This window comes from Lepidochelys kempii, chromosome 21 (genome assembly GCF_965140265.1).
Source record: "Lepidochelys kempii isolate rLepKem1 chromosome 21, rLepKem1.hap2, whole genome shotgun sequence".
In the NCBI taxonomy this organism is placed as follows: domain Eukaryota; kingdom Metazoa; phylum Chordata; order Testudines; family Cheloniidae; genus Lepidochelys; species Lepidochelys kempii.
The window spans coordinates 4563212-4582154 of record NC_133276.1 but is presented as its reverse complement, the minus strand read 5'-3'; the positions used below and the strand labels follow the sequence as shown (position 1 = coordinate 4582154).

The 18943-nt window shown below is 44.5% G+C and overlaps 1 protein-coding gene across 4 annotated transcripts in view; it reads right to left on the bottom strand.

Moving 5' to 3' along the window:
• The window catches only part of PLXNA2 (plexin A2), a 320304-nt gene that overhangs the window by 138420 nt on the left and 162941 nt on the right, over positions 1-18943 (bottom strand). The window contains exon 5 of one of the 4 annotated variants that reach the window (XR_012155791.1): positions 10672-10818. The exons of the other annotated variants lie outside the window; for them this stretch is intronic. The gene's annotated coding sequence lies outside the window, so the exon portion shown is untranslated. The remainder of the gene's footprint in view (positions 1-10671; positions 10819-18943) is intronic. 4 annotated transcript variants of the gene reach the window in all.

Genomic DNA, 18943 nt, shown 5'->3' with positions numbered 1-18943 from the left:
GCCTCCTGCTAGCCATCACCAAGCTCCTTCTGTACAGATTGCAGAGAGCCAGCAGGCCATGGTTGGGGTGAAAGCAAGATGGTCTTTCTTCGTGTGTACACAGACTCCTACGTCCTTGCTCGATGCCCTCTAGGGGCTGCTCCACACAATCACACAGCACAACATCTCACTTTCTGAGAAGGGGAGAGTGATAAAACCTTCATCCAGACTTCACATTCACCACCACCACCTCCTCGCAGGAATGAAACAGCAACACAAAAGAAGAACAAACAGCTCTAGGAAGGACAGGGTGCCCTGCCTGAACCTTCAGCCCTTATGTCACGGATTTATTCTGTCCTTTTAAGACATTAAGCTCCTAATCCTCTGACTTGCTTGAATTCTCAGCGTTTTACTGGGTTCTAGCCCATGAAAGATTATGCCCAAATAAATTTGTTAGTTTCTGAGGTGCCACAAGGACTCCTTTTTGGGTTTGCTGATACAGACTAACACGGCTACCCCTCTGAAACCTGTCAGCGTTTTATGTAATCCTCTAGGAATGAAGAAGGCTGACTTTCTCTGGTTGCATCTCTCTTTGCCACAAGAGGATCTGAAGGACATACCGGCAGTTCTATGTGGAGAGCTAGAGTGTTGTTCACAGATGCTGTCAAGGTTCCTCCCCCAATCTGAACTCTAGGGTACAGATGTGGGGATCTGCATGAAAACCCCCTAAGCTTATTTTTACCAGCTTAGGTTAAAACTTCCCCAAGGTACAAACTATTTTACCTTTTGCCCTTGGACTTTATTGCTGCCACCACTAAGCGTCTAACAAATATATAACAGGGAAAGAGCCTGCTTGGAAACGTCTTTCCCCCCCAAATCCTCCCCAAACCCTACACCTCCCTTCCTGGAGAACATTTGATAAAAATCCTCACCAATTTGCATAGGTGAACACGGACCCAAACCCTTGGATCTTAAGAACAATGAAAAAGCAATCAGGTTCTTAAAAGAAGAATTTTAATTGAAGAAAAAAAAGTAAAACAATCACCTCTGTAAAATCAGGATGGTAAATACCTTACAGGGTAATCAGATTCAAAACATAAAGAATCCCTCTAGGCAAAACCTTAAGTTACAAAAAGACACAAAAACAGGAATATACATTCCATTAAGCACAGCTTATTTTCTCAGCCATTTAAACAAAACAGAATCTAATGTAGATCTAGCTAGATTACTTACTAAGTTCTAAGACTCCATTCCTTTTCTGTTCCCGGCAAAAGCATCACACAGACAGAGAGAGCCTTTGTTTCTCCCCCCCTCCAGCTTTGAAAGTATCTTGTCTCCTCATTGGTCATTTTGGTCAGGTGCCAGCGAGGTTACCCCAGCTTCTTAACCCTTTACAGGTGAAAGGGTTTTTCCTCTGGCCAGGAGGGATTTTAAAGGTGTTTACCCTTCCCTTTATATTTATGACAGATGCAATCTCAGGTAGCAATTAGGGCGTATTAGAGGTCCACCCGGTGACACAACGACACCGGTTCCAATGGATGATTCCTGCTGGCACCCTAACCAAGTAGGGATTGAGGTGTCCTGGCATATCCCTACGTTGTCTACTTTTCTTGACACTCCTTTTCACCCAAACGTGATCTCCTGGATTCAGTATTCTCAAGGATTTGCGTCTTTATGTCACCTGTCAAAGTCCTTCTTCTGGCAGTTTTATATTCAATCCCATTCTGACACCGTGTAGAGACTGCAGAGACCCAGCACCACATGGTTGGGGTGAATGCAATACTGTCTTTGTTTCCTGTTTAACCAGACTCTCAACTCCTTGCTGTATACCCCCTAGAGCCTTCCCTAGACATTCACTAACACCACACCTTTGACTTCAGCCATGTCGCCATCTTGACACAAAACCAAAATGGTGGCACTTTCAGTGAGAAGACAGAGCCATAGGACAGGTCTGTGTCACTGCAATGCTGAGGAGCATCTACATGCATCTCAGTGTGTTCCAGTGGCGGCAGCAGCATTGGGAGGGACCGCCTTTCCTGACCTCCAGACTGAAGGAAAGTGGTCACAGCTATAGAGATTTAGTGGGACTAGGGCAAGGGAAGAAATGAAAGCTCCAAGATAAACTGGTGAGGGGTAGAACTAAGAATGAGCAAACTGATTCAAACTGAATCAGAATCAAGAAGATTAAATTTCCACACAGATTGGAAACAGGATAGAGGAGTTTCAGAGTAACAGCCGTGTTAGTCTGTATTCGCAAAAAGAAAAGGAGTACTTGTGGCACCTTAGAGACTAACCAATTTATTTGAGCACAAGCTTTCGTGAGCTACAGCTCACTTCATCGGATGCATACTGTGGAAAATACAGAAGAAGTTTTTATACACACAAACCATGAAAAAATGGGTGTTTATCACTACAAAAGGTTTTCACTCTCCTTACAGTGTGTATGATAATCAAGGTGGGTCATTTCCAGTACAAATCCAGGGTTTAACAAGAACGTCTGAGCTTGACAGAGATCTTGTAGGTGTTTGTCTCTGTCTGAAGGGTTGGAGCAGATGTGGTTGTATCGCAGAGCTTGGCTGTAGACAATGGATCGTGTGGTGTGCTCAGGGTGAAAGCTGGAGGCATGCAGGTAGGAATAGCGGTCAGTAGGTTTCCGGTATAGGGTGGTGTTTATGTGACCATCGTTTATTAGCACTGTAGTGTCCAGGAAGTGGATCTCTTGTGTGGACTGGACCAGGCTGAGTTTGATGGTGGGATGGAAATTGTTGAAATCATGGTGGAATTCCTCAAGGGCTTCTTTTCCATGGGTCCAGATGTTGAAGATGTCATCAATATAGCGCAAGTAGAGTAGGGGCGTTAGGGGACGAGAGCTGAGGAAGCGTTGCTCTAAAAATGTTGGCATACTGTGGGGCCATGCGGGTACCCATAGCAGTGCCGCTGATTTTAAGGTATACATTGTCCCCAAATGTAAAATAGTTATGGGTAAGGACAAAGTCACAACGTTCAGCCACCAGGTTAGCCGTGACATTATCGGGGATATGTTCTTGATGGCTTGTAGTCCATCTTTGTGTGGACTGTTGGTGTAGAGGGCTTCTACATCCATAGTGGCCAGGATGGCGTTACCAGGAAGATCACCTGTGGATTGTAGTTTCCTCAGGAAGTCAGTGGTGTCTCGAAGGTAGCTGGGAGTGCTGGTAGCGTAGGGCCTGAGGAGGGAGTCTACATAGCCAGACAATCCTGCTGTCAGGGTGCCAATGCCTGAGATGATGGGGCACCCAGAATTTCCAGGTTTATGGATCTTGGGTAGTAGATAGAATATCCCAGGTCGGGGTTCCAGGGGTGTGTCTGTGCGGATTTGATCTTGTGCTTTTTCAGGGAGTTTCTTGAGCAAATGCTGTAGTTTCTTTTGGTAACTCTCAGTGGGATCAGAGGGTAATGGCTTGTAGAAAGTGGTGTTGGAGAGCTGCCGAGCAGCCTCTTGTTCATATTCCGACCTATTCATGATGACAACAGCACCTCCTTTGTCAGCCTTTTTGATTATGATGTCAGAGTTGTTTCTGAGGCTGTGGATGGCATTGTGTTCCGCATGGCTGAGGTTGTGGGGCAAGTGATGCTGCTTTTCCACAATTTCAGCCCGTGCACGTCGGCGGAAGCACTCTATGTAGAAGTCCAGTCTGCTGTCTTGAAATGAGCTGTAGCTCACGAAAGCTTATGCTCAAATAAATTGGTTAGTCTCTGAGGATAGAGGAGGACTCTCATGAAAGAGCCTGTTCCAGAGCGATTTCCAGGCCACATTTGCAGTCTCAAGCTATTGAGTTAGTTCAGGTCAGAGTGATGGGCTTGATCTGGGGAGTTTGGGCAGAGAACCAAACCTCCCCAAATCTCCATGCAACTTGAGAGGTCCAGAACCGGTGTCTCAGTTTAGAACCTCTTAGAGACACAGAGTTGGCTCTGGTGTTCTGGTCTGAACCTATTTCTAACTTGGAGAGTCATCTGAGCTGAACCTCTGGATCTTTTGAGTTCACGCAACATTAGGAAAAGGTGGAAAGAGCTGGTGCACCTTTCCTAGGGGAAGTCAAGAAGAGATAAAGTAAAGACTAGGGAAAGCAGAGGATGCAGGGCTACGGTCAGGGGATGGTGAGCGGAGAGATTGGGCCCAAATGACTCCCTCAGTTTGGGGAAAACAAGCACATAAAATTAGAACAGTAATTATTTTATAACAACCTAACCTGCACACCCCAACTCAGAGCCCTTTACGCTTCACAATTGCTGTATTTCCCCCTGTGAATAGCAAGAGGACTGACAATGGAAGCAGAGCAGCATGTGTCTAATGGATGGTGTGGACAGGAGTGGAGCTTTGCTTTCCCTCAGCTGCCCTCCTGGTGAAAGCCTGAATGGCAGCAGCTGGTGCAGGCATGGTTCTCTGCAGGACAGCTTGCTAGGGATGGGGTTAATAGGCCTGCCCCATGTGTGACCTCTCCTTCCTCACTCTGAGAGCCTCTAATTACCAGGCAACAGGAAAAGAGACAACCTGCAGAGCAGGCCCACCCGACCATCCCAGCTCCGCCCCCAACAATCGATCCATCCATCACAACCTGTGGTGTTGAAGGAAGGAATTTTCCCTCCTCTGGAGCATCACGGGTCCAAGAGAACCAGCTTCTCCCATCCCACCCACATGCTGAGCAAACTAAATAAGGCAAAACAAGCTCTGGAGAAAAGGGACACACCCGCAGGCACCCTCCTCCAAAACACAGAGTAGCTAGGGAGAGCTATAAATAAGTAGCACTGCTAACGAAAGAAGGCCTGCACAGCTAAGATGGCGTGGGGTAAGGAGACAGATTACTCTATTTCTGATGCACCGACAGCCTGACAATTGGCAAATGAACCTCCACGGTTATCTGTTTCCCCTCTTTATTCTTCTCTCATAAAACTGGCAGGAACAGGGATAGCAAAGAGACGCAGGCAGCAGCCGAGTTGAGTATGAAAAATGAGCAGCATATGCATCAGAGGCAGCCAGAGCAGAGAGCTCACTATGGAGCCAGGGACCTCGGCAGCCTTCCTCACGCTCCCCTAGCATCTTCAGGAGTTCACTTCAGGTGGGTTATTTTCTTCAGCTGAATTATTAACTCCCTGCATGCCTTACTGTAGCATGTGCTATGGGGAGGCTCATATAATTAAGTAAGAAACTGAGGCTATGCGCTACCCATGACTGGCATGAGTCATGGACTGAAGATTGGGGGAGGGTGTCTATTATCTGTATTGCAGATGCACCTAGATACCTTAACTGAGATCACTGCCCAGTTGTGCTGTGCACTCACACACATAAGAGACCATCACCCTCTCATGGAGCTTACAGACTAGACAGACAAAACATTAATTATTCCTATTTCACAGGTGAGGAACTGAGGCAGATAGAGATTATGTAACTTGTCCAAGACTGCACAGTGGAGTCTGAGTCAGAGCTGGGACTTAAACATAGTTCTCCAGTACCTTAACCATAAGATCCTCCATTCTCCACTATTATTTTTTCATGCCATTAGCACAGATTTTGAGCCATCCCTGAGGTATGGCTGAGACCCACCTCTCCCTCACCAAGTTCCAGGGGTGCAAACACCAAGACAAAAATGCCACATTTTGTCTAAATCCATTGTTCAGATGAAAACCCAGAATTGCTGAGGAGGAAATGCCCTGCCGCTCATGCTGAAAAGGATCCCACATGGCTAACTGGCAGTGGGCAGAGCACAGCAGGGAACCTTGCATCTGCCTCTCCAGAAGAGACCGGCAGGCTGTGCTCTGCAACAATGTGGGCTTTGTTTTCTGGTCTGGCACTTCCCATGGTGTCAATGACACTGAAAAGGTTTGATTAGCTCCTTCTGTCGGTTTCCTTGGCACACATGAATATAATTTAAATAACCCAACCTCAGCACTGTCCTTCTGTACCTTGTTTGTTACTGCCATAATCACTTAATGGATGCTCTGTCCAGACGACGGTACTAGTGGAAATCAACAGCTTCCAAATCCTGTTTACCTCTGTTCCTAGTTGGCCTGCAGCTGCAGCACCTCCACCTGGGAACTCATCTCACAAGCTGAGCAGGACTGAGACCTGTCAGAACTCCCCATGGGGAACTGGTGCTAGGAAAAACTATGGCAAGCAGTGCACTGAAGTGCTACATTAGATGGTACTTGTCCCTCTGAGTCAGTATAGAAGCAATGCTACAGGGTGGTGCTGAAGGGTGTTATGCTTCTGAAAGTGCTACTCTCAGGTGAATTGCAAAACTGAAGTCCTGAGCATACTATAGATTTTGGAGCTAGAAGGGACTTGTGTTCATCTTGTCTGACCTCCTGCATAACAGAGGCCAGAGAATTCCACCCAGTGATTCCTTTTGGCCATTGCAGCTCCTAGGAGACTGTGTGTTAGCCCATGTCTTCTGGACCAGTTCTAATGCGGAGACTGGCTATCTAAATTCCCCTTGCAGATACTTCTTGTCCCAAATGGTCAGGCTGTGCTCTCGTGCGTCATTAAACAACTACTGTGTTCAACTCTAGAGATGGCTGTATTTCCGAAGTGGTGAAATGATCCTTGTCTCTAGTGTCTTTAAAATGTTTCAAGGTTCTTCAGGATAAGTGTGACAGAAATGTAGGAAGAAATTTACAAAGCTGCCCAGTGGATCTAGATGCACAACTCCATTTAATTTCAATGGCAATTGTTCATTGAAATCTCTGATGCAGTTTTTAAGATCTCAGCTCCATATTAGTAATGTGTTCGTAGTCTGACCATTGACCCACCAGTCATTTGATGCAGGAAGACTATTGTAGTCCAGATACCCTTTGTAGTATTGTTTTCTAACTAGTTCATTTTGTCCTTGCTAGTCAATCTTCTGCCCCTCTGTCTGTCATTCTACCCATTTGTATATCAGCCCATCAAGCTGTCAAAAGTAATTTAGGAACCTGACCACCAATGTGAAAAATGAACCCTCCTAAGATATCTAACACCTTGTAATTCTGACACAAAATGAACCGTAAGCCTTTCCCTCCAATGGCGAAAACCATAGCCTTGTGGCAGTCATCACACACAGGTACCCCTTGGAACCAGATTAGTGGATGTTCAATTACAACAGTACACCAGAGACAAATGTTACAGTACAATATATCTGCACAGAAAACAGCTCAATGTAGATATACTGAAATCTCATCTGGGACATGCTGCAGGACACCATATTGAAAGGAAATGTAAACCGAATGCTGTTGAGCATTTGGTGTATTCAGCTTGCGTTGCACACAAAGGTAACAGGAGAACTTGGGGCTCCGTTTCTATAGAGTAGCACATCAGCACTTTGATAGTACAGGCACCTGCCACTCTTTCACCCCAAGTGCAACAACATTGTCTTTGCTGTCAGAATAAAGGTAACATTTGTTTGGAGCAACTTAGGCCTTGTCTTCCTCTGTTGTCTCTTGTTTTATACCTAGATTGTAAGGTCTTTGGGGCAGGGTCTGTCTCTCTGATCTACGTTTGTATAGTGTCTATGGCTGGTGCTGCTAGGAGCTATGATAATACAAATGATAATTAACAACAACAAGAAGTCTCGGAGTAACATACTGAAGATAATACACTTTAGTTTTACCATGAGGAAAACTAGGCTAACTCAGCACTGTGCTGTAACTTGGGGCTTGACTTTACTTAGTTTATCTGTGTTTTTACCTCGAGATAGCTCCCATGTGTTAGTTACCCCATGGTAAAAAATACACCCTTTTTTTTTTTTTTTTAAAGCAGTGAAGACAAAGCCTTAGGAGAAGGATAATGGTGAAACCTTGAGAAATTCCCTCTCCAATTCCACTTTTAACTTTCTTATTGCTTAAAAACTCTTTCCTGGGCTTGACTTGGCTTTCACTTAGTCTATCCAAGGTTCTTATACAAAGCCCATCTCCATGGTATCAAAATTTCTAGCTTGTTGACTATTCAGGGAAGTTCCTGAATTTTGTATTCTCTCCATTTTATTTTTATAAAATAAAAGCAGTTGAACTCAGTATCAGGGAAGTGGCTGCAGGTTGCAAGGCTGGATGAGACCTTATGGGCCACGTGCTTCTTTCCTTCTTCTTTTGCTTTAGCACAGGGGAAGGACATTTTGGGGGGAGTTGCCACGGATGAGGCATTGTATGAGAGGAAGGATGAGTCAATGTTAGGGCATTAGCCTGGGACTCCAGAGACCTAGCAATTCCCTATGACCTTGGGCAAGAACTCTGCTTCACTTCCCATTCTCTAAATTAATTAGCTGTTTCATTATGGCGACTGGCCAGAAGTCACGCTAGAAACAAAAAGCTCTAAGATTCAGATCAAACTACTCCATCCTTTGTGAGCTCGATGGGGTAGAAAAGACAGGTTGGGTTGTTTATAGCCAGGGGTTACAACGAAGGTTATCACTAATGAAATAGTAGTAGATATTATAGCAGTAATGATACTTTTCACCCCCACAGCACCGAGGCCTTAAAGTCATTCACATACACTCACTCATGGAGCTAGTCAGTATTTCCCAAATTTCAATTTTATTTTTAAATTAAAATTTTGTGAAAAATGGAAAGGACTGAAATTTTTAAATATAATTGTCCTCCCATTACTTGCCCAGGTCTATTGATTAAGCCTAAACACTCTGAAGAGGCAGACAAATGCTATTTCCATTTTACATAAGGGAAAACTGTGGCAGAGACAGGTTAAATGACTTGGTCAAGGTCACACACTGCATCAGTGGTCAAGTCTGGTATGGGACCTTGGGGCCCTAATTCAATGCCCCTCCCCCTCCCCCCAGCCTAACCAACATCCACTGCTTCCTCTCATAATGGAAGGGCTTGGCAGTCTGCTCTGGTCCCACAGCACTGCACACTGTATTGCTGCCCTTGGCTTCATGCTTGCACAAATCTTTGGAGTCTTCTTTGCATTTCATTCTCTGCTAATACAGGGTTTGAGGATTCTCCTTCAATCTTGGTTTCGGAATGTTTGCTTGAATAGCCCAGTCCTATAAGCTGTTTTGAATGCAATTCCCAATAAATATACTGTCTTCCAGAGTCAAAGGAGAGCATCCTTAAATGAGAAGCAGCCTAGCAGCTGAGACACAAGGGGAAATGTACCTCTTAGCTGATGGGAACAACTTTTCTACTGAGTGCCATCAATTCAGTGGTCTGGTTCTCCCTTGATTAACAGCACCCTGGAGCTTACTAGCCCCTTTGTCTTCCTAGTACTGGGTATTTCCTTGGCTACTGTTTGTTAGACTATTTCCTTGGTTACCTCCACGCTTATTGTTCTCTGGGGCATTAGCTGTGTATCTTGCTGATGCTCACTCCTTCAGTAACAGTGCAGTATACCTCCTCAGGCTACTGTCCACCATGAGCTGGATCAGCATACGGGAGACCTATGAAGAGCAACAAGGTACTGTATTGTAGGCAGCAATGCTGGTCATTCAGCAAGAGGTCTAAGTCCAGTCCACACCATCAACACTCTCTAGGGCTAGGGGGCGCTGCATGGCTGGAAGGGCAATCAAGATGAGGAAAACCAAGATTGTGAACACTTGTGGTCACTGAAGATTTTCCTGAGGGTGGGGGTATTCAATCTGGTGTCTCAAGACCACATCTCTATTTAGGAGAGCATTTCAGCATGTGTTCAAGCCTGATCATGAGTCAAGGACTACATTAAAACCCACATAATTACATTTCGACTCCCTAAATTCCCCATTCAGTTTCAATTACATCCAGTATTATTCATCCATTCCTGCCCTCAGCAGGTGTTTATCTAGGTGCTTTTAAAATTGCTAATCGCTGTAGTATATGAGTGCAATTGCATTGGTGTGTGGTCACTTCCTAGCCCAGAAGTGGCTGCATTTCAGTAGTGGGGGAAGTGATCCTTGTGTACAGCTTGTAGATTGGTTTGTAAATGGCATATGGATGAAAGACGCAGTAGTATAAGCACTTTGCTAATATACTGGTAGATGTTACACAAAATTTCTGATAGGTAAATGAAAGGCTATTCATAATAAAGCAGCTCCTCTTAATTTCAAAATCTTTGTGTTTACACTTTTATTCTCCTAAAGGACAGGGATAAAATGATTTTTGAAAGCTTCCATGAAGCTCCAAGATGACTTCTTTCCAGTGCCCATGTCACACTAAGCTAGGAGCCAAGGGCAAACTTTATGACTATTTCTGTGAAAAGTTTTTAGCCAGTTAGGAACTTCCTTCGGTTTTTCCAACATAAAATAAAAATTAATGAATTCCCCACTTGACCATTATTTGAATGTCTTGTTCCTAGCAAAGATCCCTACCTGATTTACTGGAGGTGGAGGAAAAAAAACATACAGGAAATCTAACAGGGATGAAGTAAAGGCCTTTAAATGTCTGCCTGGTGGCTGTGTTCCTGCCTTCTCGAAGCACACTAACTGTGCTCCCATGAAACAGTAACTGAGCTTCAGGGATGGTGTCCCATCCCCCTGAAATTACCAGATTGTGTTACATCACCCAGAAACGGGGGCGGCTCCCTGACTCATCATAGACAGATGAGTCTGCTGGAGAAGTGTGGTCCCTGCTATGCTATAGCCATGCTTTGGTGCTGTCAATGCAGCACCCTCCACCAGCACTACAAATCTACCCTGAACAATCATACATACAAAAGTAACGCTCTTTATACAACAGACATGGCAGGGACACACTTGCCTCATTTTCGTCTCTGTTACTGCTGCTGTAATTTCTCCCAGCACACTTGGGAATCTGAGGGATGAATTCGCTGCTGGTATAATGCTCCACACATTTCAATGTGACAGGAATGAATCTGGCCCCACGTCTTCATATTTCACCACACTCCTAGTAATCAGCAATGGAAATAATTTGTTGTTTGGCTGTTCTGATGTTGCCATCTTTTGTGCATATCGAAATGACAAAGACATCAGGGTCCTCAAAGTCCGATTGAAGAATAATTAGAAATCCAAAGTGGCATTAAATGTTATTTTCAAACTAAAACACATTCAGTTACAGAACATGAGACTGTAAAGCATTATGAAAGATTCGTTAGTGTTTTTAAAAAGATGTATTAAAACCTTCAGAGCCTTCATTATAGGCAAAGGATACCCTGCATTCACTGGGACAAACAGGAGATAAAGAGAATGCAAACAATGCAAATATTCCAGCAGCCCCTGCTATCCCAGAAGGGCCTGGATGCATTTTCTGTAGTGGATTTTTATCTGAGCTGTCACATTTAGTTTTGTTCTGGCACATGGAAAGCTTATATATTTTTCCTTTTTATATGGCTGGCAAGCAAAACCAGCTATACTTCCACCAACCACCATTTGCCACTCACACAAGTTTCTAGACTTATATTTAGATGTAACTAGTTTTCCTTATTAAAAAATACAACAGCATTCTATAGTAATGGTCTGAAATGCTCCAATAACTCAGTTATAATCTTGTGCGTTGAATCCTTCCTGCAGATTAATACAATATTTCCTTCATGTAGGGGTTGTGTAAGTGAAAGAGAAAGCATGTCACAAGGATCAGCTAAAACACCACTCTGCAGCTATTTTGATGACAATATGACCCTTAGATATTGTGACGTTGGGCTCCCTGACTCTTCCTAGCAATCTACAGAGAGCATGTCTTTGTGTGTGGTCTGGATCTGAAAGCAAGTGTTCATAGTTGTTCATTATGAATTATATTAATAAGACCAACAATGCAACATATGTACACACAAACTTCAGCTACCACCTCAATGGACTCAGAAAAACAAAGGCCACAGTCAATCCTACTTTACACAATAGGAGCTGGTAAATCAGGGCTTATCAACAACGTAGGATCCAACTAAACGCAACCTTGAGTGGGATCTGATTCTACAGCAGGCACATTCGCAGCCTACACAGGTAATGAAAGATGAGATGCATTTATCTAGTATACTTCGTTTCAAATGGTTTTCTTAACGGCTCTGGTCCCTTGAATTTATACATAGTACCAAGTGAATTGTGGTGATGGCTTACATGATGTGACTTCATTCATTTATTTATTTAGTTAGCTAGTAATGCTTTAAAATCAGACCGGGTGAGACTTTTTTTTTCTAGTCTTTTGTTTTAAAAGAGAAATAAACTGTTTGCCACTTTAATCTGCTCAGGAGTGTACCCGATGAATTACTGACCTGAAGCTGATCTCAAAGAACAATGACACCATCTCGGATTCACCAATAAATAAAAGCATGTGATGGGGGAGAGAAGAGAGCAGCTTACACAACCGAAGATGGATTTATCCCAGCCTCTGCTATAAGGCTGAGGGCTGGGAAGCCAAATCCCTCTCTCCCAGGGTTTCATTAGCTAGGAATGGCTTTCTAACGAGATTTACACAATCTAGCCTGGAGCCTACACATCTCGTTCTGAACCCAGAGACAATAACATCAGGGAGCTAAGGAGATGCCTTCTTTCTCTCTGGTCACCCATAATTCAAGAATGTTACACTGCTGCCATCAATATGATTACACTGAGTGCAAAACAAAATAAAACCTGGACTTCTGTTGCATTAAGGATCCTATTTCAAATGACCTAAGCCAGAACAATTTATAGTTTTAGGGACCCAACCAGCTTTAATTCAGGCCATTAAGAAAAAATATGAATTCACCAACTAGGGTTGGAATGACACTGTCACCTCTCCTTTCAGGGACACTGAACCCGGACTTTGCTGAACTGTATTATTGCTGTACGGCGCTGGAGCCTTAAAATTCCATGTGGAACAGGAACTCAACGTGATTCAATGGGACCCACCCTACAGAACAGGTGGGATTTTGGGGCTTCAAGGCTGTAGTTACACTGAACTTCTGTAAAGCAATAGGACAACTAAAGTAAGCATGTGCTTAAGTACTGTGCTGGATGAGGACCTTAATGTTGTTTGTAATGGCTTTGTCTGCTTCCTCTGGAATGTCTGCATCCTCTGCTGAAACACTAACCCGAAACTCTATATTGGATCAAAACCGGATCCCCCATACCACAATGATATATCAGGGGGACACCTTCTCCAAATTCCCTGCTACCTACAGAGTCCTGCCCATTTAAAACACAGGTCTAAATGTGGAGAAATCAAAACAAAGATAGGAGAGTGCCCATTCCTCTCTGTACTGTCAAAGGAATGATGTTTCTAGTACAGTTTCTCTAAATGCATGATATTCCTGTGTGGTCAGCCCTTTCTGAAAGGAAGGGGTTTAAGTGAATTCATTTTGTGGGTAGGAATGTTTGCCTGCTCTCACACAGTCCCAGACATAGGAGGAGTTATTTTTTTAACCCCACATAAAAATATTTATCATCATGTTCTTATGAGGATACTAATATCACCCAAGACACTGGGACAAGTTGCCTTTCTATGAGTCACCCCTTAAAGTTGCGGGGGTGGAGGCAGAGGGAGGGGGAGGGGAGGAAACAGTCAACCAGCATTTTGTAGAGAAGAAAATGAAAATATCGTTCATTAACGAGAATGCTAAAGGCTCGCCATATTGCTGCATCTTAGATCAGCAGTGGTGCTCAAACTGAGACAGTATACAACACCAAGTGTTCTTCCAGGGGGTTGACCCACCAGGGACTGGATTTGCTAATTTCAAAGGCATGCTGCAAACCACACCATTTCTCTGGGCATTAGTCACTGGAAGATGGTAGGGTGCAGCAGGCTGGCTCAGGGCTTTCTGTTATTGCCAGCATCACTGATTTGTTAGTGTAAGTAGAACAGGGCTTTATGGGCAAATAGTTTACTCTGGCCATTTTGTAGTTCATATGATTATGATTTAATCATTTGTATGGCAGTAGCATCTAGCAGTCACAGTCCTGGATCAGGGCACCATAGTGCTAGGCCCTGTCCAAACAGAACAAATAGCCAGCACCTGCCCCAAACAGTCTTTAATGTTGTAAAGTACCTAGGGCTCAAATAAAGCAGAGCTAGGAAGCCCACTAAAACTGTATCCAGATCTAAGTTTTTAAATCTTCCTCCCACTGCCCCCTATGTTTGAGGTTTGTTCCATTCTTGGCTTCTGATTCGGCGCTGATATGTACTTCTGAATCCGGACACTTACTCTTGGGGATTTTGAACGGTTCTTTTAATTCAATTATTTCACAAAGCATCTCAGTTCATTTGGAAAACCTAATTTGGACTCCTCCAAATCTTTCACTGCCATGCATGACAGAACAGCAGGCACCCATCCCGCCCATGTGATGTGCTAATAATGCAAGTCACTTCAGCTTTCTGAAGACTTCACTTGATTTCCATTTGAAGGGAACATGAATACTAATTAACAGACAGAAGGGCATGGAACAGGGAAATATGTGTTGCAAGAGAAACTGGATAGACAAACCCTGAAGAAGAGCCAAAGAGAAAGAGGATGTGTGATTGTCTTTGGTGGCACATCTTTGATATTACCTTTAAATATCATATAAACCAGACCAGGCTCCTAAAGCCTGTGTGTGTTTTGGACTCCCTTTAGGGCCTGACAATCTCCTACCTCCTGTTTTGAGACACACAGGAGCACTTTGGTGTCAGTAATAAAAATATAAAGTAATATTTTGCTCGACAAAGACTGTATAAAGCAGCATTTATGTTGGGAGCCGCCTAACATACTCTGAAATGCTTGTAGTGACTCCTCCACAGTTGAGTGCCCCGATAAATTCGCTTTTGGGCTGGCAATCCTCAGAGTATGAAGATAACCATAACCTGAAGCATAATCTTTTCTCTGCTGTCTCCTGGATTTAAAGAAATCACCCATTTCCATCAAACAAAGAGAGCCGAGCAATCACGGCAGGAAGATTGGATTTTAGATGGTGGCCCTGCCCAATTACATAGCCCTCTGTGAGCATGGCAAATCAACCCTGCCGGCTCTCAGGGTCCGAATCAATGCCTAAAAGAGTCACTGCACTGCCAGTGTCACAATCTTGTTGCTCTGCACAGTGCTTTGGAATATCTGAGTTATGAAAGGTGCTGAATATAGCTGGGACAGGTCAAAAAGGCCAGGTTTTGGCTTTGCGAATCATAGAATATCAGGGTTGGAAGGGACCTCAGGAGGTCATCTAGTCCAACCCCCTGCTCAAAAGCAGGACCAATCCCCAACTAAATCATCCCAGCCAGGGCTTTGTCAAGCCTGACCTTATAAATATCTAAGGAAGGAGATTCCACCACCTCCCTAGGTAACGCATTCCAGTGTTTCACCACCCTCCTAGTGAAAAAGTTTTTCCTAATATCCAACCTAAACCTCCCCCACTGCAACTTGAGACCATTACTCCTTGTCCTGTCCTCTTCTACCACTGAGAATAGTCTAGAACCATCCTCTCTGGAACCACCTCTCAGGTAGTTGAAAGCAGCTATCAAATCCCCCCTCATTCTTCTCTTCTGCAGACTAAACAATCCCAGTTCCCTCAGCCTCTCCTCATAACTCATGTGTTCCAGACCCCTAATCATTTTTGTTGCCCTTCGCTGGACTGTCCCCAATTTATCCACATCCTTCTTGTAGTGTGGGGCCCAAAACTGGACACAGTACTCCAGATGAGGCCTCACCAATGTCGAATAGAGGGGAACGATCACGTCCCTCGATCTGCTTGCTATGCCCCTACTTATACATCCCAAAATGCCATTGGCCTTCTTGGCAACAAAGGCACACTGCTGACTCATATCCAGATTCTCATCCACTGTCACCCCTTGGTCCTTTTCCGCAGAACTGCTGCCTAGCCATTCGGTCCCTAGTCTGTAGCTGTGCATTGGGTTCTTCCGTCCTAAGTGCAGGACCCTGCACTTATCCTTATTGAACCTCATCAGATTTCTTTTGGCCCAATCCTCCAATTTGTCTAGGTCCCTCTGTATCCTATCCCTGCCCTCCAGCGTATCTACCACTCCTTCCAGTTTAGTATCATCCGCAAATTTGCTGAGAGTGCAATCCACACCATCCTCCAGATCATTTATGAAGATATTGAACAAAACCGGCCGACCCCTGGGGCACTCCACTTGATACCGGCTGCCAACTAGACATGGAGCCATTGATCACTACCCGTTGAGCCCGACAATCTAGCCAACTTTCTACCCACCTTATAGTGCATTCATCCAGCCCATACTTCTTTAACTTGCTGACAAGAATACTGTGGGAGACCGTGTCAAAAGCTTTGCTAAAGTCAAGAAACAATACATCCACTGCTTTCCCTTCATCCACAGAACCAGTAATCTCATCATAGAAGGTGATTAGATTAGTCAGGCATGACCTTCCCTTGGTGAATCCATGCTGACTGTTCCTAATCACTTTCCTCTCATGTAAGTGCTTCAGGATTGATTCTTTGAGGACCTGCTCCATGATTTTTCCGGGGACTGAGGTGAGGCTGACTGGCCTGTAGTTCCCAGGATCCTCCTTCTTCCCTTTTTTAAAGATTGGCACTACATTAGCCTTTTTCCAGTCATCCGGGACTTCCCCCGTTCACCACAAGTTTTCAAAAATAATGGCCAATGGCTCTGCAATCACAGCCGCCAATTCCTTTAGCACTCTCGGATGCAACTCGTCCGGCCCCATGGACTTGTGCACGTCCAGCTTTTCTAAATAGTCCCTAACCACCTCTTTCTCCACAGAGGGCTGGCCGTCTATTCCCCATGTTGCGAAACCTCAGCCCATTGGAGTTTTGGCTTCTCAACAGAAAAACAAGGGGAGGTTTGGGTCCAGGCTCCAGCTAAAGTTCAAGGAGGTTTGGAAAAACTATTTTAGTTTAGGCTCTAATTAAAAAAAAAACCAAAACCTATTACAATCAAAGATACAACCTGGCAGCAGTGATGCATACAAAATCTCACTTGAAATATTGGGGTTGCCATACTGGATCCTAACATTGCTCAGTCAAGCCTGGTACCAGGCCCCTGGCAGCGGCCCGTTCCAGATGTTGTAGAGAAAAGAGAACATACAAGCTGTAGTGCTTGTGCATCTGGCCAGTTGCACAACGCTCTATTCCCTTTCACACCAGCTTCCTATTTGTGTGCGTGTGATTCACTGCACTTGCTTCTTTAGATGGGAGAGAGGGAATAAGAAAAACTGGAGAAAGATGTACCAACTCACTTGAAATTGGACTGAGCTGATGAATTTTTAACCTGTGCAAAGGAAGTTGGAAAGTTTGAAATTTTTCAAAAAAGGTTTAAAAATTCTCCCCAAGCTTTCCACTGGAGATAGAGAAAGAAACCATTTCTGGAAGCACTTTCCATATGTGACGCACAGTTTGGGATTAGTTGAAGATTAAATGTTTTCAAAGTGATTTTGTAGGCTGGAATCACTAGTTTATGAAGGGTTTATTTTTTAAAAAGAACCACATTTTTAAAGGCTGTGTATAAATGACTATGCATCTGGGGAGGCCGTGCTCACACACGACCAAGGTGTTGTAAGCTATTCCCCATAACAAACCTTCGCACATTCCCTTCTGTCCTCAAAACACAGCTCTTCATCACTGTGGAATACTGCAGTATGTTTTTGCTAAGACTGGAAGGGTGGTCCAATGGTTAGAACATTAGCTTGGGAGTTGGGAGACCTGGGTTCAATTTCCTCCTATGCTACAGACTTCCTGTGTGACCTTGGACAAGACACTTAGCGTCTCTCTGCCTGAGTTTCCCCATCTGTAAAATGATGGGACTTCCCTACGTCATAGGGCTGCTGTGTGGCTAGACACATTAAAAGACTGTGAGGTGCTCAGATATTATGGTGCTGGGGGCCATATAAGTACCAAAGATAGATAAGGGTGGGACAGCCATGACAGCTGGAGAAATCGTGTGTATGTTCCTTTCTCAACCAGCAGCTAAGCACAGATACAGAGAGAGAAAGCAAAGGAAAGGAAAAGAAAAAAATGTGTGTGTGAAGAGCACTTTCTAAGCCAAGTCTCACTCAGCATGACTAAGGGGAAGGAATCCTGGGGGTCTCTTTTAGCCTGGTCACACTCAGCATCTTCCAAGTCTTCCCCAGACTGTGCTGCTACATCACAGCACCCCCGCCCCCCTTATCGCCGCGTGCTTGTTTCCTTTTAACCTTTGTTTTGCAGTAAAAATAGAATCATCAGGTTGCTCCACTTTCTGCTTTTGCAGAAAAGCCAAGCTGGAAAAGGTGGTGGAACTGCCAGTCTCCAGCTGCTGGCTGGTTTAAAGCTGGTGGGCTGGGAAAGAGTCAGGGCCCTCTGAGCAGGGATATAAATTCCATGAGACATTTTTACCAGACCTAGAAACCGCTGTGCACTCCTTCCACAAGTTACACAAATAGGAATGTTCGACTTATGGTTACAGCACAGGGCTGGGACTCAGGAGACCTAGGTTGAATTCTTGGCTCTGACACAGATTCCCTGTGTAACCTTGAGCAATTTGACTCAATTCCCCACCTGTAAAACAGATATTGTAACACTCCCTACCTCACAGGGGTATTGTGAGAATAAATTCATGAGGGACTATGAGACACTCAGATACGACAGGGATTTAAGTAGTTAGATGGGGCTGACGGTCCTTTGCTCAGCTACACCACCTTGCAGAAACACATCTCAACACATCTCAACGCCGTATAGAGGGGAGTGAGTTTGGTCTCACAACACAAGAATGAATCAGGTAAGCTTTCTCTCTCTTTTACAGGGGATAAACTGAGACACAGAGAGGTTAAGTGAGCAGCCCCATGAGCCCAGAACAGAACACTGAAGTCCTGACTTCCAGCCATCCTGTTCTAACCACTACAGAACCTCACCAAAGCGTTCAGGATAAAATGAGTGTAAAACCCCAATGCTCGGAGCTGGGGATGTGGGTGTCTCCCCACAGGAATTCCGAAGGGACCTCTGCCTACTTCCCATCATACATTCACCCTCCAGGTCTGCTGAACACTGTGTTCCTGATCTGTCTGGACACTAACAAACTTGGCAGGTTCAAAGCCCCTGACTTAGCACTGGGCACTACTGTTACTGGCATGGTGCCTTCCCCCTCCCCTGCTCCCTCAAGC